Source organism: Bombina bombina, chromosome 2 (genome assembly GCF_027579735.1).
Source record: "Bombina bombina isolate aBomBom1 chromosome 2, aBomBom1.pri, whole genome shotgun sequence".
NCBI lineage: Eukaryota > Metazoa > Chordata > Amphibia > Anura > Bombinatoridae > Bombina > Bombina bombina.
This window is the reverse complement of record NC_069500.1, coordinates 673,453,079-673,475,835: the sequence shown is the minus strand read 5'-3', so window position 1 is coordinate 673,475,835 and position 22,757 is coordinate 673,453,079. Positions and strand designations below refer to the sequence as shown.

General features: G+C 36.2%; 1 protein-coding gene across 2 annotated transcripts in view; it reads left to right on the top strand.

The window, feature by feature from the left end:
• Nucleotides 1–22,757, top strand: part of BNC2 (basonuclin 2) — a 994,147-nt gene that overhangs the window by 320,734 nt on the left and 650,656 nt on the right. The window lies entirely within an intron of this gene.

Here is a 22,757-nt window from a genome sequence, read left to right as displayed (position 1 = left end):
TGGTATCGAGAGTTGCAGTTGCGTTAAATATGCTCTACGCTCCTTTTTTGGAGCCTAACGCAGCCATTCTGTGGACTCTCAATACCAGAGTTATTTTAAAGGTGCGGCCAGAAAAAAGCCAGCGTTATATACGCGGGTCGTTACCGACAAAACTCTAAATCTAGCCGTAAGTTTTCTTTTGGCTTAATGCGAATGCTCATTAACTGATAGGTTCTTCCTGCTGGTGCTTATTGGTTGATAGGTAGTTCCTGCTAAAGATCAGTCAGTATTAGTAGCAGGTAATATGCAAGTAAATGACCATTAGTAGGTAGTGACTTATCAGTGCATATACAATACTGCTCTTTCATATGGACGATAGAGCATGTTTGAGTACATTGTCCCTTTTAGCACTGCATTGCAAAAAATTCAGATATACCATTTATATTTAAAAAAAAAAAAAAATTTAAAACTGTAAGACACCCCTTTGAAAGCATATTGATTGAATATGTTTACATTTTCTCCTATTCTGTGGGCAATTAATGGGTATAAATGAGCTCCTGTGCAATTTAAGCAATCACTGTGTAGAATGTTGTAGGGTCAGGATTCTTACACTGCATACACTCCAGCCCCTCTGAACAGTATAAAAAAAACACAAACTTCAAATTACAGAGTAGTGGACAAAATAAATGAAAGCAAATTACAAAGGATTTAACATCACCTAGCTAAACATTGCAGACATCACCTTTGAACCCCAGCAAGGCCAGTTGTCCCCTAAAATAGGAAAGGAATCTTATTAACCCAAAAGAACTAAAATCACTTTAAAAAAATTAAATGTTTAACATGTTGTATTTTTTTTTTTAATTATGTTAAACCATCTTCCAAAAAAATATAATTAACTTTAGCTTAAAGGGATATTAAACTCAAAATTAAAGGGACATTCAACTCAAAATTAATCTTTCATGATTCAGATAGAGCATGCCATTTTAAACAACTTTTCAATTTACTTCCATTAACTAAATGTGCATATTAATGTTATATTTACACGTTTTGAGTCACCAGCTCCTACTGAGCATGTGCAAGAATGCACAGAATAAGCGTGTATGCATTTGTGATTGGCTGATGGCTGTCACATGGTACGTGTATGCATTTGTGATTGGCTGATGGCTGTCACATGATACAGGAGGAGTGGAAATAGACATAACTTTGCAATTTATATAGAAAAAATCTACTACTCACTTGAAGTTCAGACTAAGGGGCCTATTTATCAAACTCTGAGGAGGCGGACAGCGATCACCAGAAATCAACCCGATGGAATACGATCAGGTTGATTGACACCCCTGCTAGCGGCTGATTGGCCGCGAATCTGCAGGGGGCGGTGTTGCACCAGCAGTACACAAGAACTGCTGGTGCAATGCTGAATGTGGAGAGCGTAATGCTGTCTGCATTTAGCGATGTCTGTCAGACATGATCCGCTGATCGGATCATGTCGGACAGACATTTGATAAATAGGCCCCTAAATTATGCAAATCTGCTATATTTACTGGTCCTTTAAACTTAGTGCAGACAAGAGTTTGTGATTTTAAAAGCCCTTTCAATATACTTCTGTTATCAAAGTTACCTAATTCTTTTTGTATCCTTTGTTAAAAAGCATATCTAAGTAGGTTCAAGGGCAGCAATACACTACCGGGAGCTAGCTGGTGATCAGTGGTTACACATATAGGCCTCTTGTCATTGGCTCTCCAGATATGTTCAGCTAGCTCCCCTAATGCATTGCTGCTCTGGAGCTGACTTTGCAGGAGTTAAACACATATAGATATCTAAGGAACAGTGCTGACACATTAGAACATTTTATTTTTTGCACTTGTATGCGCCTTTCTCTGTGACACTGAGACAGGTGTCAGACACTCTGTTATGCCCTAATCGCTGACTTTCTATTAGTTGAAGACACTGAATAATAATATTACAGATCCTAAGCAGTGTGTTTAAATGGAGAAACCTGTCTATCTTTTTCTAGTTTATATGGTTTAGGAACAATTTACACAAGCTAGTGAAGAATAGACTGATATTATCCTTCTAATATTGTTATACGTGTAACCTTCACTGAAGCAATTTACATCAGGGAAATGGTTTCCTGTAACTTCCTTGCAAATCGTAATGAAAAATTTTCATCACATTTTCATGACTTTTTTTTTAAAGGTGTTAATTGGGCAGAATAATAAATTTAGCAGGCACTGTAGCAACAATTGTAAAATAATTAATAATACTTATATTAATAATAGACTTTTATTGTATATGGTTAGGCACAATTTATCCTTACTATAGCATTTATTTATGACATTAATATAACATTTATTTTATTGGCACTATTAAAATGATACAATTTGACTTATATTTAATTGATTATAGAATGTTATTTTTTTATTAGTGACTAAATAATACTATGTGTTTAAAGGAACAGTAAAATCAAAATTAAACTTGCATGTCGTAGACAGATCATGCAGTTTAGGAAGCAAAAAAACTTCTGTTGTCAAATTTGCTATGTTCTCTTGGTATCCTTTATTGAAAATAAACCTAGGTAGGCTCATTGGACCTCATGAGCATGCATATGTCTTTACCACTCTATGGCAGCTGTATTTGCCACAATGTTTGTAGTGATGTTATACTATGTTAATTTTAGCCCCTTCGATGCTCATGGCAAGCGTTCTCGTCATTCACATCACTACTTGTAGGCGCATGACGAGTTCTTCTCGTCATGCAGGGGGATCACCGATAAAACTCTGTTTTTGTCGATCCCCCTCACTACAGGGTGAGGATTGTTGGTGGCCTAGTGGGCGGCACTCCCAGGCTTCATGGGAGTGTCAGTGACATCACCACGTCATAAAGGAAACCAGGAAGCTCTTTGTAGCTGCAAGAGAGCTGGGTGGCGGAAAGGTTCTTCAAACCTCTCGATCTCAGCTCCCATAGCAGCTACAAACCTCCAACACCCCTCATTTGAACAAAAATAGTGGAACAGTATATACACATATTAACACATATATATATATGTATATACGCTTATACCTACTTACTGACCTTCCTCTCTCCCGCCTCTCCCCTCTTCAATCCATCCTAAATGCCTCTGCAAGGATAATCCACCTTTCCCGTCGCTCTGTATCTGCTGCACCTCTCTGCAAGTCCCTTTATTGGCTCCCCATTCACAGCAGAATTCAATTCAAAATCCTCACCCTTACATACAAAGCTCTCACCAACGCCGCCCACACTACCTATCCTCTCTAGTCAACAAGTATACTCCCGCCCGCCCATTAAGATCCAATAATGACCTGCTCCTTGCATCTGCGACTATCACCTCCTCTCATGCTAGACTGCAGCACCTACCCTCTGGAACACTCTCCCTCGTGCTGTCAGGCTTTGCCCTAATCTTTCTTCATTTAAATGCTCCCTGAAGACTTTTTTTAAGTAATAAATTAATTCCACTCACCTAATAGTTCCCTCATCTAACTCTGTATTAACATCTTGCTCACTCTTGCAGTCCTCACCTCCTGTTTCTCAACCTCCTACCCTTCTAGATTGTAAGTTCCCACGGGAATAGGGCCCTCAATTCCTCCTGTATGTGTTTGTAAAATTTTGTCTTGTCTCTTACAAGTTTTATATTATTGTCTTATATAAATGAATAGTACTCATGGACAGCGCTGCGGAATATGTTGGCGATTTATAAATAAAGTATAATAATAATATACATATATATTTACAGAAAACACACAGTCCCCATAGACCGCAATGTAAAGGCACTTTTCAGTGCCGTTTTTTTTAACACCCCACACCAACCACTTTTAACCCCTTATAACTGCTTTTACCAGTTATATTTTTTAAAAGTAAAGATGCTTATTTTTATTTATTTTTTTTAAAACCAAGACACACCACTTTATTTTGGGGGCAATTGGGAACATTTAAAAAATGAATCAAAGGTCTGATCTCTGGTTAATTTTGTGAGCGCTAATTGCTACCACGAGCTTGCGGTAGCAATAACCAGCCACTTGTAATGGATGGTAATTTATGTCGCGCCCGTAAACGGGCAATTTTGCGCTCCATTTGCAATTTAGCTCCATATGTTTAATACCCACCATAAAGGGATATTATATTCAAAAATAATCTTTGCTAATACATACCACAATTTTATGCCCCCCCCCCCCCAATGTATTTGTGCTGAGTAAATCTCTTTTTGCATGTGTCAGGCTTATAGAGGCTTGTTTTTTTTCACCAATAGAGTTGTGGCATCAGATATTTACAAGCATACACTTCCTGATAGATAGTAATTAAAAAGGACTTATTAAACACCTTTTGCTTTGTGTAAAAAACAATTGTGCCAAGTTCCCGACAGAAGTCTGTAACCTAGGTTTTCTAAATACTGCAAATTGCCTAAACCACCAATTTGATTTTCAGCATTTACAAGTTACAGAATTTATGTTTTGGCCTCTCTAGGGGTATGTGGGACAAGCACGATTGTTTTTAAAGTGAATGTCAATTTAGATGAATCGGTGCCCGGTTTTTAATACTCCTATTAAAAACAAGGGCACTTTAATTCATCAAAAATTACATTTCACTCGTTTTCTTTAAATACCTTTTAATACGGACAGCCACTGCAACTTTTCCTCTGCCCGTCGCAAACCCTCTTTGTGGGTCCAAAATGACAAATTCGGCTTTCCCCAATCACGGCGTTGCCTCATGGAAGCCGTGATTGGAGGAAGTCGGATTCGTCATTTCTGACGTATAAAGAGGCTTCCGACGGCCGGGGGAATCGCTGGTGCGGCTGTGAAGATTAAAAGGTAAGTATTTGAAGAAAACAAGTGAAATTTAATTTTTTATGAATTAAAGTGCCCTTGTTTTTAATAGGGTTATTAAAAACCGGGCACCGATTCATCTAAATTGACATTCACTTTAAACAAAAGCAAGAAGTTTTTATTATCCCTTAAAATTAAAATATGATTTTACTGAACCTTTTTATATGACAACTAATTATTTAGAAAGTAAATGTAATATCCCGTTAACCCAAAAAGTCTCTGCAATTTTATAAGATTAAAACTATTTCAGAAACCTGCTGTTATTTTCTTACTTTCTATATTGTATGCTTATTGATTCATTTAATATAGATAACATTTTGTTTCCTATACTTAAAGTTTCCTTTGTCAGACTAGTTACAACATTACTGACAGCAGCAATTAAATAAAATTTGTAGTTAAAGAGCGACACTGCTACATAACAATCCTGTACACTGTAAGCCCTTCTGAGATGGGCAATTTTCCTCCTTTATGAATTGTATTTTTTTTTAATTTATTTATCTGTATTATTATTATCATCACAAATCGTTGTCATTGTATACCCCTGCTTGTGTATCCAGCGCTACATAAATGTGTGGCTCTTTAAAACAATAGCACATATCAAATAAAAACAATTATATATAATAAAAAATATAATGCTGATACAAAGATGTAATGTATTTCTCTCTGTCTTTCTTTCTTCTTTTCTCTCTCTTTCTCTCACTCTCTTTCTTTCTCTCTTTCTATTCTTTCACTCTTTTTTCTTTTGTTTGTTCTTTCTTTCTTTCCTTCTTTCTTTCCTTCCTTCATACAAATTGTCATTGTATACCCCTACTTGCGTATCCAGCGCTACATAATTGTGTGGCTCTTTACAATAACAAATATCTTATAAAAACAATTATATATAATAAAAAATATAATGGTGATGCAAACATGTAATGTATTTCTTTCTTTCTTGCTTTCTTTCTTCCTTTCTCTCTTTCTCATTTTTTCTTTTTCTTTTCTTTCTCTCTCACTCTCTCTCTCTTTCTTTCTCTTTCTTTCTTTCATTCCTTCCTTCCTTCCAAATAGCGTCTCTCATTTCTCAGCGTACAAACAGCGCTGCATATACACAGTGCTACCTGTCAAGTCCCAGTAGAAGGGAATTCAGGGATGCACAGACCCTGCTAATTGCAGCGAGCATGCCTGCCTTGCAAGTGTCAGACGGTTTGATAGGAGTGACATGCAGCTAAATGGAATAGGGAGAGCTTTGTCCGAGGCCTGTTAGTCCATTAGTTTGCTCCGGCAGCTTGTTTTACTAAGGAGCTCTCTAATGGGTTCTCGGCAATAATTACTATCTCTTTTTCAATGCTATTCAACATGACAGGCACTTGCTGAAGTCGTAGCTAATATATTTGCACTCTAACGGCTCCAGGGTTGATTCTCCTAAAGGATATATGGCCAAGAAATGATAGCATTTTTTCCCCTCGCTTCTATCCACGAGCCACTTGATCAGTTTTGTTTATTTGTAAGGAAACTGCAATGCTTTAAAAGCTGGATCTTGCTTGTTCTTCTTAGTACTGTTTATCTGCTTGTGCTGTATCTAAAGTCATATTTTCTTCAATATTTTTTAATGGAGCCCTTCTCTATACCATCAAATGGTGCTTAGCTTAATTAGGTGTAAGATAGCTATGTAGCACTAGCAGACAGACGGACAGTATTGGTCAGACAACACAATATTACACTTAAATAGCACAATGTTATGAAAACAAAAGATTGGGTTAGAAATCAAATTAATAATAATTTAAAAAAATTAGATATCTTTTGAAATAGTCACAAGTAAACCTAATTTTCTTTCACTAGTCTACGGATGGAACGTTTGAAAATTATTAAATAAAAAATGAATATTTCTTAATTGTGTAAAAACTTTTTTTTAATCATTTTAGTGATGCTAAATTTCTGGGTTCAACTCTATTAATTGTGTTTGTTTAAATAAGTTAAGCTGCTTGAATTACACTTTTGATATAACTGGAATATCTATTTTTTCTTACATTAATATTAGGTAAACACATAAACACAAAAAACGGCAAGAGACAGGCTTTTCACTTGGAGTTTCTGCAGAGCTATATAGTGGGAACATTAATAATACTGCTAGAGTTGGTGCAATTAAATCCAAAAATATAATTTTATCTTGCACTGTATTTACGTGTGTTCGAGTTACTTAGCTGAAAAGTGATTTGATCTAGGAATGTATTAAAAAGTAAAATGAGCATGTATAAAACATATGGAATAAAGCCATGCACAAAATCAAGACGAACTATGTGACCATTAAAGGGATAGTAAAGTCCAAATTAAAGGATTACTTTCTGTTATAATTTTTAAGCTAAACAACTAACATATTAAAGTTAATAAACATTAATTAAAACCTACTGACCTATATTTTCTCCAAAACGAAGTTTCATAACGTTCTAAAAGTTATATCTTTTATTCGCCGATGATGTCACGTTATCCTGCCCACTATTTTCAGCACTGTGTGTTCAAAATACTTAAACCAATGAAATTGTGTTTAAAGCGCCATTTTGAAACCTAGGTATTGTAAACGGATTGGTACAGAGCAAAGGATACCCACGGAGTGGGTTTGGAAAACAATTAAATTTGCAGACAAGATTTCTGATATACGGTAGAGATATGTTAATGAAATGCTATTGATAAAAAGCGTATTTGGGGTAGTTAGTTAGTAACAGGCATAGAAAATATTTACTTACAGTGGCCCTTTAAACTTTCATGATTCAGATAAGGCATGCAATTTTAAACAACTTTAAATGTACTTTTATCATGAGATTTGCTTTGTTCTTTTGGTATTCTTAGTTAAAATCTAAACCTAGGTAGTCTCATATTCGAATTTCTGAATGCATTTGACAGTTTTTCACAGCTAGAGGACGTTAGTTCATTGTGCTCCCGCATGTGGAGTTATTTAAGAATCCACACTAATTGCCTGAAATGCACGTCTGTCAAAAGATCTGAGATAAGGAGGCAGTCTGCAGAGGCTTAGATACAAGGTAATTACAGAGGTAAAAAGTGTATTTATATAACTGTGTTGGTTATGCAAAACTGGGGAATGGTAAATAAAGGGATTATCTATCGTTTTAAAAAATAACATTTTTGCTGTTTACTATCCCTTTAACCTTCCCCATCCACAGAAATCCTTTGACCCACAACCATAAACAAGAACAGCACCTCTTTTTCAGACTAACTTCAAGTGATGTGACACTCAAAATAATGTTTCAGATAGAGCAAGACATCTGAAAAAAAAACCAAAAAAACAACTTTACAGTTCGTTCCCATAACAAAATGTACTTTGTTGAAAAGAATACCTAGGTATGCTCAAGAGAGTTTACCTATCTAAAGCACTATATGGCAGCACTGTTTGCAACAATGCCTAACATTATTACAAAACTGCTGCCATATAGAGCATAAGACATGGGCACACTCTTCAAAATGTAATTAATTAATTAATTAATTAATTAATTAATGAAAATTAAACATTCTCTTATGTTCAATTTTATTGCAAAATACCTTCCATTTACTTGAAAAATTGTGCTTTTCTTATGCTCCCTAGAGAGACTGGAAATTATAATCTGTACCCTAATTATGCTGCACAGTGCTGTAAACTGCCCAAATCAGCTACATACAACACAGTGATTGCATATAGCAGTGCACATATTATTTTACATAATCTACCCCTAAACCATTTAGGGGTAGATTATGAGTGAAGCGGTATTTTGCACTCGCGCACGTGCACTTACTCCGCTAGATGTAAGATTTTTAGCTCTCGTATTACAAGTTGAAATTAAAAAGTTTTCTGTCGCGCACTGAACTTTTGCGCACAGAAAGCCGAACTTCGAATATCTCAATTGTGTTTATGTATTCCCCCATAGAAGTCAATGGAGCACGAAAAGTGGGGGGGAAAACACCCTAAACGTGCACAAACCCGATCGCATATTCTCAAGTGTGCTAACTCAACATGAAAATATTAATATTCCACTTTACAATGTTCTTCACAAAGCAAAACGCATAGGTACCACATAGATACCACTTACAAACGTATTTCGGATTGGACTGTCACGTATGAATTTTACTAAAGCTTTTTTTTCTGATTGTATCACACACTGCACTTTTAATACCTCATTGTTTATTGGGGGGAATTAAATGTGAGCAGAACCACTTTTGTATCCTACTATTTGAATTGTTTAATTAAATACCGTATCACGCTATGGAGCTGTGTGTGTTCTCTTTTTATAACCGGTTTTGCACGGCTGAGTCATTTAATTCACCTTACTCCAAAAGGCAGCGAAGCACAACGATCCCGGTGCCCCATAGGCTCTCCTTACAGTACTCGGCACTTACCTCATGAAATTGAGGTAACTTATTTTAAGTAGAAAACCTGAAGCAGGAACAATTTTAAAATTTTAAAACGCATCTGTTTATAAATATTGTGCATTTTTTTATTTTGCACCACTGTTACTGTTTTAACATCTAATATAACTATAACATCTCTAAACTAAAATTAAAGTATGCATATTACTAGGATCATTGTCCTTAATGTTTTTTTTATATTTTCTAAGAAAAGATTTCCAATATTATTTGTTGCGTACTAATGGTAGCGCTATACCACCCTTTCCATTGATACCTATATATAAACACCTTTGCAGGCTTTTTTCTAACACCTGAGACCTCATATCTTTGAGCCCTTATAACTTTTTTATGAATAGTCATAAATGTAGCCATCTAAACCATAATATAAAGGCATTGAAATAGGTACTGGAAATATTCTCTAAGACTGGAGAGAGATGAGACAACAAGGTACAAGATTATTAATATTATTATTTGTAAAGTGTCAATCCAGAGCTGGAATTAAAGACTTTGAGGCCGAATTATCAAATGTCTGTCGGACCTGATCCGACAAGAGCTGCTGGTGCAATTCCGCCCCCTGCAGACTCGCGGCCAATGGGCCGTCAGCAGAGAGGTGTCAATCAACCTGATTGTACTCGATCGAGTTGAATTGTGGCAATTCCTGTCTTCCTTATCAGAGCAGGCGAACAGGGTTATGGAGCAGCAGTCTTTAGACCGCTGCTTCATAACTGCTGTTTCTGGCAAGTATGAAGACTCGCCAGAAACACGGGCCCTCAAGCTCCATTCGGAGCTTGATAAATGGGCCTCTATGGCATTGCCGGAATCCTGCATCTCATTGGCCTATCTGATTTTAGTATGATCCATCCAGCACATTTAAACACTTTTTAGTTTAAAGCCTTGTTATGGTTTACAAATTGTGACCTAAAAGGTAAATTCAGAGTAAAAATAAAACACTCTGTTTCATCTGAGCATTTTATTTGTAAGCATATTTAAATAGACAGTTAGTGTAAAATGTTTTTTCCCCATGCATAGATATTTAAATCTTATTCAGAATCGCTCGGTTATATGTAAAATGTACCTTTCATTTTTCCCTCTTGGAAGGGTTTTTGTAATGCAAAGGGGTGAGTTTTGCTATTTTTTCTATCAGCTGTTAAGGGTTAATAAAAGTCCATGTAAGCTCAGGGTATAGCAAAATGATGTAGTTTTGATCAGCCTTATTTATACAAACTATATATATGACTTCATAAGCTAAAACCTGGTCTGCATGTCTCAGAATTTAACGGCTGGGAGGTCAGAGTTAGTTATTTTTCCCCGATTACAGGTGATTTTTCATCTGCAGGCTGCCAGGGTGGCTGCTAGTAAGCCTGCTGATATAGGGGTTAACAATAGTCATTGTTTCTTTCATCATTCCTTCAGAAGGTAGTATCTACAGTAGGGCTAACAGAGAGCCCCACACCACCAGAAATATTCTTTAAAACTGTTCACTAGAATGGGAAATATGATGGCTGGGAGAAAATACAGGGGGTTAGAAAGTACTTAAATGTAAGGGGACCAGCCACCTTTTCCCAAAATGTTAAATTGTATACTGATAAATGTGATTCTTACATGTACCCAATGCAAGTACCTAATGCAAGAGCGCTGGGGGAGGGGCAATGAGAGCAACTGCAGAAGTAGGCCCTAGCTCCTCTGCGCCTGACTTCTGTGCTACTGCTGAATCCAGTAGTGGGGTGAAGGGAGATGGGAGTCAGCCCCCTGGTGCATCCTGTACCCTGGATGCAGAACAGAAAAGTAGAGGCAGAAAGGCAGTGTTGACTGATCTGTAGGCTGGCCGGGTAGCAGTCAGTAAGATGACAGATTTAAGGGTTAAAAACATAGATCCTATGTTAACCAGTTTTCCAGCAGGGTGTTGGTAAACTAATCCACAAGATACTGTTCCAACCACAGTTCCCTTGACAGCTATGGCAGAGAAGCCCCTGGTCTCCAGTAAGGCTGATCTGGATGGGGATAATAGGGTCTATCTGTATGCTTTACGCTTGTGGTTCAGATAGAGCATGCAATTTTAAGCAAATTTCTAATTTACTCTTATTATCACTTTTTCTTTGTTCTCTTGCTATCTTTATTTGAAAAAGAAGGCATCTGAGCTTTTTTGGTTCAGGACTCTGGACAGCATTTTTTTTATTGGTGGATGAATTTAACCACCAATCAGCAAGAACAACCCAGGTTGTTCACCAAAAATGGGCCGGCATCTAAATTCACATTCTTGCATTTCAAATAAAGATACCAAGAGATTGAAGAAAATTTGATAATAGGAGAAAACTAGGAAGTTGCTTAAAATGTCATGCTCTATCTGAATCACGAAAGAAAAAATATGGGTTCAGTGTCCCTTTAAGCGATCGTGTTTGCTTTCAACTTGTAATACTCACACTACGTGCGCAAAAAGCCTTGATAAACCCGGTGTCTCTCGTAAGCAACTGTTAGCGCACCACTCATAATCTGACCCTTAATGTGTATTCACAGTTTGAAATTCAGTAGTACAATATATACTAGGCATATCAAAAAATTGTCTCGCCATTTTTTCTCTAAGACATACGGTACATTTACCATTATATATATATATATAAAATACATTAGTTCTAAAAAAGAAGCAATACATACAGATATTTTCCAGCTGTATTATTTGATTTCTTAAATATTTCTAAACACATAACACATGTACACTTCATTGTAAATTCTTAATAAGTGTGAAACTAGAAAAAATAAAAAAATATGTTAGTACAATAAAGCTGAGTCGGCTGTCCCAATATGTCTTTTTTTTAAAGTTACAAAAAAAAATCTGTATATGTTTTTTGTTATATAGTTGCAAATGTAACACAGCTGCAATGCTAAACTTTAGCTTACCCCCTCTTTCATTTGTCTTGATACTGAGAGAGGGAGAGAGAGCAGTCTCTGCTAGGAACATATTTAAAGCACATGATGATAAAGAACTCAGGGTGGGGAGGGGCGGTAACATTAAGAATGCATTTTCTTTACTGCCAGGTACTGCCAGATGTTGATGTTGGCCGTGCTAGTGTGAGGTCACGCAGGGCACTTAGAGACTCAGGGCTGAGCAGAGTGGAATTCCAGGTCTTTGGGAGTTACTTGCAGTTTTTGAGGATTAATTTTTAGCCTGCCATAAATAGAGAAAAGCACATTTCTATTTAAAACATGAATCCCTTGTGAAATACATTTAAAAGCAAATACAAGAAGCTTAAAAAGCCAAAGCCACCAGAACAGCAGCTATGGTGAAACATCTGAATAGTCATAAATGTAGCCATCTAAACTATAATATAAAGGCATTGAAATAGGTACTGGAAATATTCTCTAAGACTGGAGAGAGATGAGACAACAAGGTACAAGATTATTAATATTATTATTTGTAAAGTGTCAATCCAGAGCTGGAATTAAAGACTTTAAAGCCGAATTATCAAATGTCTGTCGGACCTGATCCGACAGTGCGGATCAGGTTCGACAGACATCGCTGAATGCGGAGAGCAATACGTTCTCCGTATTCGGCATTGCACCAGCAGCTCACAAGAGCTGCTGGTGCAACGCTGCCCCCTGCAGACTCGCGGCCAATGGGCCGCCAGCAGGGAGGTGTCAATCAACCCGATCGGGTTGAATTGTGGCGATTCCTGTCCGCCTCGTCAGACTATGAAGACTCGCCAGAAACACAGGCCCTCAAGCTCCATTCGGAGCTTGATAAATGGGCCTCTATGGCATCGCCGGAATCCTGCATCTCATTGGCCACTTTTTTGTTTAAAGCCTTGTTATGGTTTACAAATTGTGACCTAAAAGGTAAATTCAGAGTAAAAATAAAACACTCTGTTTCATCTGAGCATTTTATTTGTAAGCATATTTAAATAGACAGTTAGTGTAAAATGTTTTTTCCCCATGCATAGATATTTAAATCATATTCAGAATCGCTCGGTTATATGTAAAATGTACCTTTAAGTTTTCCCTCTTGGAAGGGTGTTTGTAATGCAAAGGGGTGAGTTTTGCTATTTTTTCTATCAGCTGTTAAGGGTTAATAAAAGTCCATGTAAGCTCAGGGTATAGCAAAATGATGTAGTTTTGATCAGCCTTATACAAACTATCTATCTGACTTCAAAAGCTAAAACCTGGTCTGCATGTCTCAGAATTTAACGGCTGGGAGGTCAGAGTTAGTTATTTTTCCCCGATTACAGGTGATTTTTCATCTGCAGGCTGCCAGGGTGGCTGCTAGTAAGCCTGCAGGTATAGGGGTTAACAATAGTCATTGTTTCTTTCATCATTCCTTCAGAAGGTAGTATCTACAGTAGGGCTAACAGAGAGCCCCACACCACCAGAAATATTCTTTAAAACTGTTCACTAGAATGGGAAATATGATGGCTGGGAGAAAATACAGGGGGTTTGAAAGTACTTAAATGTAAGGGGACCAGCCACCTTTTCCCAAAATGTTAAATTGTATACCGATGAATGTGATTCTTACATGTACCCAATGCAAGTACCTAATGCAAGAGGGCTGGGGGAGGGGCAATGAGAGCAACTGCAGAAGTAGGCCCTAGCTCCTCTGCGCCTGACTTCTGTGCTACTGCTGAATCCAGTAGTGGGGTGAAGGGAGATGGGAGTCAGCGCCCTGGTGAATCCTTTACCCTGGATGCAGAACAGAAAAGTAGAGGCAGAAAGGCAGTGTTGACTGATCTGTAGGCTGGCCGGGTAGCAGTCAGTAAGATGACAGATGTAAGGGTAGATCCTATGTTAACCAGTTTTCCAGCAGGGTGTGGGTAAACTAATCCACAGGATACTGTTCCAACCACAGTTCCCATGACAGCTATGTCAGAGAAGCCCCTGGTCTCCAGTAAGGCTGATCTGGATGGGGATAATAGGGTCTACCTGTATGCTTTGCACACTGAGCCCTCCCTGGAATGGATGACTCAGAACGCAGCATGTCACATTGTTCATGCTAGTGTACACAGAATATTATGGGATAATGTGTAAGCAGGATAGTTTGCACTGTTGGCAAGTAAGAGGAGCCTTGGTAGACATAGGGGTAAGCTTGTGACTCAACCCGTCTGTCCACCATTTTAAGGGGGAGGTGTCATACAAAGGCGTGAGTTCTTCTGTTAAGGGCTTGATAAAACACAATGTAAGCTCAGGGTATAACCAAATGGTGTAACTTTGATCAACCTTATCACAACTATGTATCTGGCTTCAAAAGCCAAAACCTGCTAGATACTGGTGAAACAGGGATTAAAGCAAGTTTAACCAAGGCAGGATGCGGATAAGTGTCAAAGGGGTACCTGGGAAATGCCAGCCACTTAAACTAAGGTATGGGGTGTTTAGTGTCTATTTATTTGGAATTTAGTTATGTAAAATATTATTCCATAATTTTGCATGCAGGGGGCACATGAAAAGGCCCAAGTGAGTTTACATATTTCCCTAGTTCCAATATCTGCCATTCACCCAGCAAACAAGCTTAGCATAACTTGAGCAGTAGGTAATTACCCCCTGGCAGGACGGTCATGTGACCTGGGATGTGTATAAAATTGTGTGTAAGTGTAACTGATTCAGACTTCATTTTACTTTAACAACAACAAATATATATAACATCGGAAATTATTATTGAGAATTCTCAACAGAATTCAGTTTAAATTATAAGTTTTAGGTTTTCTGTGTATTTAATCCTTTTATGTTGTATAATAACTGTTTGCAATGTGTTTCTATTGTTTTTATTGTTTATTGTTCAATTAACTTTTTTTATCGCAGTTGATCTTGCACTGTGACCCCTTTTTGTCAGATTATACTATTAAATGAATCAGATCTGTCTTTGTGCTCAAGAAAACTGAATTCATGACTTCTGTGAGCTTGGGAATGTTACCAAAATATTATTTGTATACGTCTGTGTTTGCTAAGGTGTTACTATAAACGTAATTTAGTGGCACCACAAAGGCCCTGAATAATAACTTTTGTTGTGGTGGCAGCGCATGTTTATGTTTGGGGAAGTGTAGGTAGATTTTGCAAGTTAATGGGGATAGCAAATAGGCCCTAAGGGAATTAGGTTCTTGTAGCCAGCTGGAAACCCTCTGAGGATAACCCTTTCGTAATGTCCACACTCTACTTGTGGTCACAGTTTGGCAAGTAGCTCTGCATGTGACAAGAGGTAGACATTTCAACACTGAGTTTTGGGGCTGGTGTAGGTAAGACTTGGGAGTTAACTTTGGTAAGTCGTAGACCCTAAAGGAGGTTAACCATTTAATGCATGCAGTCTCCCTGTTGTCACAGCTGGACAAGTAGTTTTGAGTGTGACAGAATTGAAAGAAGGGGCTGGCGTTTAGCCCTGTCCGGAGTAAATAGTAAATTGTTAAGTTTAGTTAACCCTGTATTGTATATTAGCAGGGGCGTAACTACAGAGGGTGCAGCGTTCGCCACTGCGACCGGGTCCACCGTTTCAGGGGGCCCGCTGTCATTGCTCCCTCAAGGCAGCATCTGGATGGCATTGTTTTTTTTTTATTTTATATATTTTTTCAATCCTATATTCCTATTGTGCCCTTACATGGTCATTATGTGACCACTATGCACTTAATACAGTCAGTGCTTGCGGTTGCGTGAGCCTTCACCTGACTGCATGTGCGTGCCGTTTCAACTTGTGTCTGTGAGGAGTGAGGGGCAGGCATTAAGCATGCAGTGGTAAGCTTCATATCGAAGACTCAAGACACAACTTACTGTGCAGTGTGTCTGTGAGGACGCCGTTAAAGGAGGTCTCCACTGTGGTGATGGCTGCCGGTATGATCACCAGACACAGAAGTCAGATCCAGCATCAGGGGGTGCCGTCACAGCTAAGGCAATGTATCGCTGAATTAAGCAGTGTGATATCTACATGTTGAACAGTTGAAGCATAAAATGTGATGATTAGCGCCAAATTCTCCTGCTCTGGACAGCTCTTTTAGTTTGTGAACCAGCTCCCAGTCCTCTAGTTTTCCTCATTTTTAATTTGGGATAAAAGTCTATAACTTACATGTCAGCACTCTGCTATGCCCAGCAGTTTTTTTCTTCTTTTAACATTAGATGCTTCTATTTCATAAAACTATGACCTGCACTGTATTTCTGTGTGTTTAACTCATAAGTTGAACTTGCACATATATTAAATGTATAATATGTGTGTATGTAAGGTTAAATATGTATGTATGTGTGTATGTAAATGTGTGTTAAGACATAAATATAAAGGAGCTGCTAAATTAATAATAATATGTGTATAAATTAGAACAGAGGTGCAGACCCTATAATACTATATTTGAAAAAACACAAAAGAGAGAGAATAAGGATAAGTAATCCTTATATAAAGATAGGGATTTCAGCACTCTCCAATACACATAGAGAAAAAATTATATAAGTGAAAATCCAAATATATAGAGTGACAAGTGTTGAACCTGGTAGAGACGTAGAACAAAACTTGAGAAAACCAGCATGTGTTCAAAGCACTAGCAATTTATTAATGTATAAACAGAAGAAAAAATAAAATTAAAAATTTAAAGCATATTCTCAAAAAGAGACGTCTCATGGAAAATAAAGCATAGTTGTAAATGTGATAAAGTTTATTAAACGGCTTCAAAATTGGAGAAAACTAACAACACCTCTATCAGAGGACAACCCCAAAGTCATATATAAGGGATATATTGTCATGATACTATAATGAGGATCTATGTTGTTAACTCAAACGTTAAGCCGATATTTGTTAGAACTCAAAATAGTATCAACAATCAAATATGCATAAATAACAGAAAGGAGAAGCTTGGTTATTGTAAATAAAGAGTTATAATAACAGGTGCAGCAAAACACTATACGAGTAGCCAAACACAACACCATAATCAGAGGGCAGTCCCAAATTAAAGGGTTAATACTGTCATGATATACATTAAGGATCTATGTGTTTGGAAAGAGGTAATTATGTTACATTAATATACCAAGTTTGAACTGTATAGTGCAAATGGCGAATAATCAAACAGCATACTATATGATATGGAAATAAAGGAATCAAAAAAGCCTTGTGTAGAGAACTGACAGACAGTCCTTCTAAATGACTGTGAAGCAAATGTCCAGGCATCCACTTTGCGGTAGGAAATATTGACTTCCACTGCCTTGTACAGATAATTATCTGAGCGCTCACAGTCTTAAATGTAGTCAGATGGTGATTCCATAAAGCGCTGCTGCATCCAAGTATACTCCAAGCAAGAGGCAAGTTATTTCAAACAAGCAGTCTCCATAGAATTTCAAAGTAAGTGAACACAAGTCCCACAAGTAGGCGTCTCATCAGAGAATTCAGCTGCTGCCACTGCCTACGCGCGTTTCATCCCCTTGACTGACAGGGACTTCCTCAGGGCTGACGTCATTGTATCACACCTGACCTTTTATAGGCTACTAAACACACCTCCAAGAAATGATGAACATATGTGTTAAGAATAATAAAGAAACTAGCAGTGTTGCACGGCATTTTCAGACCTGTCATGACTCAAATTTTGAGTTACTTAAATTTATTGGCATTGATGTTGGGCTGATACACAAAAGAGGAGGGGATCAGGATAAATGCCTCCTCCAAAAAGAAACAGGCTGGATAAGACGGACCCCACATGCATATTTGATTGTTGATGCTATTTTGAGTTCTAACAAATATCGGCTTAACGTTTGAGTTAACAACATAGATCCTCATTATAGTATCATGACAATATATCCCTTATATATGACTTTGGGGTTGTCCTCTGATAGAGGTGTTGTTAGTTTTCTCCAATTTTGAAGCTGTTTAATAAACTTTATCACATTTACAACTATGCTTTATTTTCCATGAGACGTCTCTTTTTGAGAATATGCTTTAAATTTTTAATTTTATTTTTTCTTCTGTTTATACATTAATAAATTGCTAGTGCTTTGAACACATGCTGGTTTTCTCAAGTTTTGTTCTACGTCTCTACCAGGTTCAACACTTTTCACTCTATATATTTGGATTTTCACTTATACAATTTTTTCTCTATGTGTATTGGAGAGTGCTGAAATCCCTATCTTTATATAAGGATTACTTATCCTTATTCTCTCTCTTTTGTGTTTTTTCAAATATGTAAATGTGTGTGTTTGTATGTAAATGTGTGTGTATGTTTGTGTATGTAAATATGTGTGTAAATATGTTATGTGTGTATGTATGTGTATGTAAATATGTATGTAAATATGTGTGTGTATGTATGTGTATGTAAATATGTGTGTAAATATGTGTGTGTATGTATGTGTATGTAAATATGTATGTAAATATGTGTGTGTATGTATGTGTATGTAAATATGTATGTAAATATGTGTGTGTATGTAAATATGTGTGTAAATATGTTATGTGTGTATGTATGTGTATGTAAATATGTATATAAATATGTGTGTGTATGTATGTGTATGTAAATATGTGTGTAAATATGTGTGTGTATGTATGTGTATGTAAATATGTATGTAAATATGTGTGTGTATGTATGTGCATGTAAATATGTGTGTGTATGTATGTGTATGTAAATATGTGTGTAAATATGTGTGTGAATGTATGTGTATGTAAATATGTATGTAAATATGTGTGTGTATGTATGTGTATGTAAATATGTGTGTAAATATGTGTGTGTATGTATGTGTATGTAAATATGTATGTAAATATGTGTGTGTATGTATGTGTATGTAAATATGTGTGTAAATATGTGTGTGTATGTATGTGTATGTAAATATGTATGTAAATATGTGTGTGTATGTATGTGTATGTAAATATGTGTGTGTATGTATGTGTATGTAAATATGTGTGTAAATATGTTATGTGTGTATGTATGTGTATGTAAATATGTATGTAAATATGTGTGTGTATGTATGTGTATGTAAATATGTATGTAAATATGTGTGTGTATGTAAATATGTGTGTAAATATGTGTGTAAATATGTTATGTGTGTATGTATGTGTATGTAAATATGTGTGTATGTAAATTGTTTTCTTTTCCCCCCCTCTTGTTTTACACATATTTTTAATACATTTCACCAGATGCAGATGAGAAGATAAAATGGCAAAATGTGTCAATATCACTCTTCTCATCCAGCTTTAGTAAATTTGGCAAGTCTAGGGAGATCAGGACAAGCAAATTGAATCTAATGAATATTTAAATATATCTTAGCCAGATCGTAATGCAAATGGGGTATCTGGTGCAAGTTGACCTTTAGTGATGGTAAAGTATACGAATATGCAACACCGGATTTGACTAATATTTAAGAAATAATTGAACTTTCATTCATCAATTCATATAAAATTTATCTTATTAACATTGAATACCTTTGAAAAAGACTACATTACGTTCCTCCGCCTGGCTTTTTTATGGCGATTTTTTTTTCCGGTCAAGGTTTCACAGCGACCAATGAAAAGCCAGCCCACCTGGCGTCCTTTGAAGACAGACAAACACCCCTTCATCTGAGAGCGCATGTGATAAAGATTTTTTACTTTGCAGCATTGTAATTAGCATACAGTGACGCCAATGAGCTGCAAAGAGCTGGCAAACATGTATACAATCAATCGTATACAATCTATTGGTGGAATAAAATTTGAGCGCATGCGCAAATCTAAAAATGAAGAAACGATGCACATATAATGATGTAGTGAGCTGGTAGGACCTCTCTCTACCTGAAAAACATATGGGGTCAGAGTAAAGATCGATAACGCGGTGTGAGTATAATTTTTTTTTTTTAAAGTATTGATTGATTTTCAAAGAAAAAAACCTAGCGATCCACATTGTGTTACCTTTAGGAATACGATTTGGTTATTAGTTTTAGTTAAATTTACCATCACTTTAAAATATACATTGTTGCCCTCTGAGTTTCCTTAAAAATCTCCCACATGTTTAACAACTTCAGATTGTCCCTGTGCAATAAAATGCAATTTGTACCTAAGATTCTGGCTATCATACAAGATAAAATGGTCACAATGTAAACCTGGGAAATTAATGATCATGCAGCTTAAATCAAAGTCTTTTAATTCTGATGAACAATGAAACTATAAGTATAAGTTTGTCTTGTTCAGCTTCTGTAACTAATGTCTTACAATTGTGTGTTACAGGTCCAAGGAATAAGAATACAAAGAAAAATGCTATAACTTTATTAAAATGTCTTAATATTTTGAATATAGGATTCCAGATTGTAATTGATGATAATCAAAATGATCTCAGCTTAGGTAATGTAAGACCAAACAAAAATAGAATCCACTATCAATAACATATCATATTCTTCCTTTTATTACTAAACTAGTACAGTTTTCATACATGAAATGTATTCCTGCTATTTATCCAACAGTAAGATTTTTATATACTGCTCCCTCAGAGTCAATGGCACACATTCAACGATCAAACACTGCAATTTAGCTAGCACACAGCACGGTTGCACAATATTTTGTTGCTTTAGCCAATTTAGTTTGAGTGGAAGTTGTGGCTCGTCACTGTACTGCACACAGGAGTTCCCTCTGGCAATCTATGGGTAAGGAGTATTAGCTACAGTAGTAATTTTGCACTAGAATCCTTGGGGATCAAATTCCAAAGAGGAACGCTTGCATTAAGCAAGTACAGTAGGTCTTTGTAACCAGTAAAAGCCTTCATTCCGGTAGTGAATTTAATTTTGTAAACCCTGTTGAAAATAAAGCATTGACATTGACTGCCTCAAACCAAATGTAGTCATCTATTTTCTTAAAGCTGCAATAAGAGACACAATACGTTGCAGGTGTTATATAATGAATTCTTCATCTTTTTACAAATATACAGGCATAATTTTATACTTAACTAAAAATAAAATGTTTAGATATCAAACTATGGTCCAGGTTCATTTTATTATTACAAGGTTGTAGGGAGGATTAACATGGCTAAATTAGCTGTTTTTACATTTGAAGCCGTCGAAATATATTTGTTTAACCAGTTTTGGCCACATATCAAATGACACTTTACCATGTTAAAATGAAAAGTATCAAAATACTAATGCCATCCCAATACACCAGAGAACACTTTATGTGTACCCCCCCTTTTTTTGTGGAAAAATAAATGTTTCAGTAACTTTTTTTTTTTTAATGTTTCCTGAATTTAATGTTCTAGTTTGTTAATTAGATCTAATATTACTTATTAATATATTGGTATCCTTTGTTGAAAAGCATGCCTAGCTAGGCTCTGGAGCAGCAATGCACTACTGGGAACTACCTGGGCATGCTTTTCAACAAAGGGGACCAAGAGAACAAAATATATTTGATAATAGAAGTTAATTGGATAGTTGTTTAAAAATTGCATGTTCTATTTGAATCATAAACGTTTCGTTTTGACTTTACTGTCCCTTTAATCATGCTAATAATCTTACGCTCCGATAGCTCTCTTTTGGCTCTCATCTTCGTTCTCACATAATCTCCTAGTGCCTGTATCTGTTTGTGTCCCATTTTGTCCCTGTCTCTCTTACAGGACTGCAACATCAAGAACTTGTGTGGGGAAAGGGTATTTGTTCTATATATAATATAAATGAGACCTGTGGTATAGTCAGACACTTGGTTATTACGCTGTAAAATATGAATTTAGCCATTGCATTATATCCTTTGTTTCACGTAATGTTTGCAAATAAATACCAGTTCCAATGGATATTACAACCATATACCATAAATTAATTGTATCAGAATTTCATATGTACCTCCCGTTCTGAGTTTGATATGTGTTATATGATTATAATATATTATTTATTTATGAAACGCCAATACATGAGGGAACATTTGGCTACGTACTTAGATATAGATAAATAACATACAACAACATTGACCGAAAATAGAAGAGAGGATTTCTTGGAAGAACAAACAATCTAAAAGATCTTGTGTTTCATATCAGTTTGATATATTTATCAATAATTTCAAAGTAATTGTGTCTGCTGCAGCATTCACTCCAATTTCCAAGGAGTACTTATGTCTGTTTTTTAAGTGCAAATTGTTGCCAAAAAAAAAAGCACTACGTGGTTTATTACTTCATTTCAAATAACATTTTATTGATGTTTTTATTATCTAATATCAGTTCACAATATTTTTTTTATTAACTATGAAATAAATAATAAAGAACATGTAAAGGACAACCATCTACCATTCATTTGCATTCTATTTAAGGGGTATAGTACATTGTTTTATCTTCCTATATACACTTCTTTTAGTGAATTAATTTCAGTTTTTGCCATTTAGTGTGTAAGCTGATTTTCTCCTTTTCCACTCCTATCTGTATGGCATATTTCTGCAAGACAAAATGGCTTACGGATAAAAATGATGGAAAACCAAGAGCAGCGCTTTTTCCTATATGCTATTTTCAATGATAGACATAGATTGTGTTGATGAGGCATAAATGCTAAAATCATATTATTTAATAAACCGCAAATAAATTAAGATTGCTAACTGATGTGTATAACCCAATGAACGTTATTCAAACTTGCACCGATAAAAGACGTGAAAAGAAGATTACCTTCTTTTTTTTTTCAAGTTGACTTTGCTGGAGGTTTGCTGTT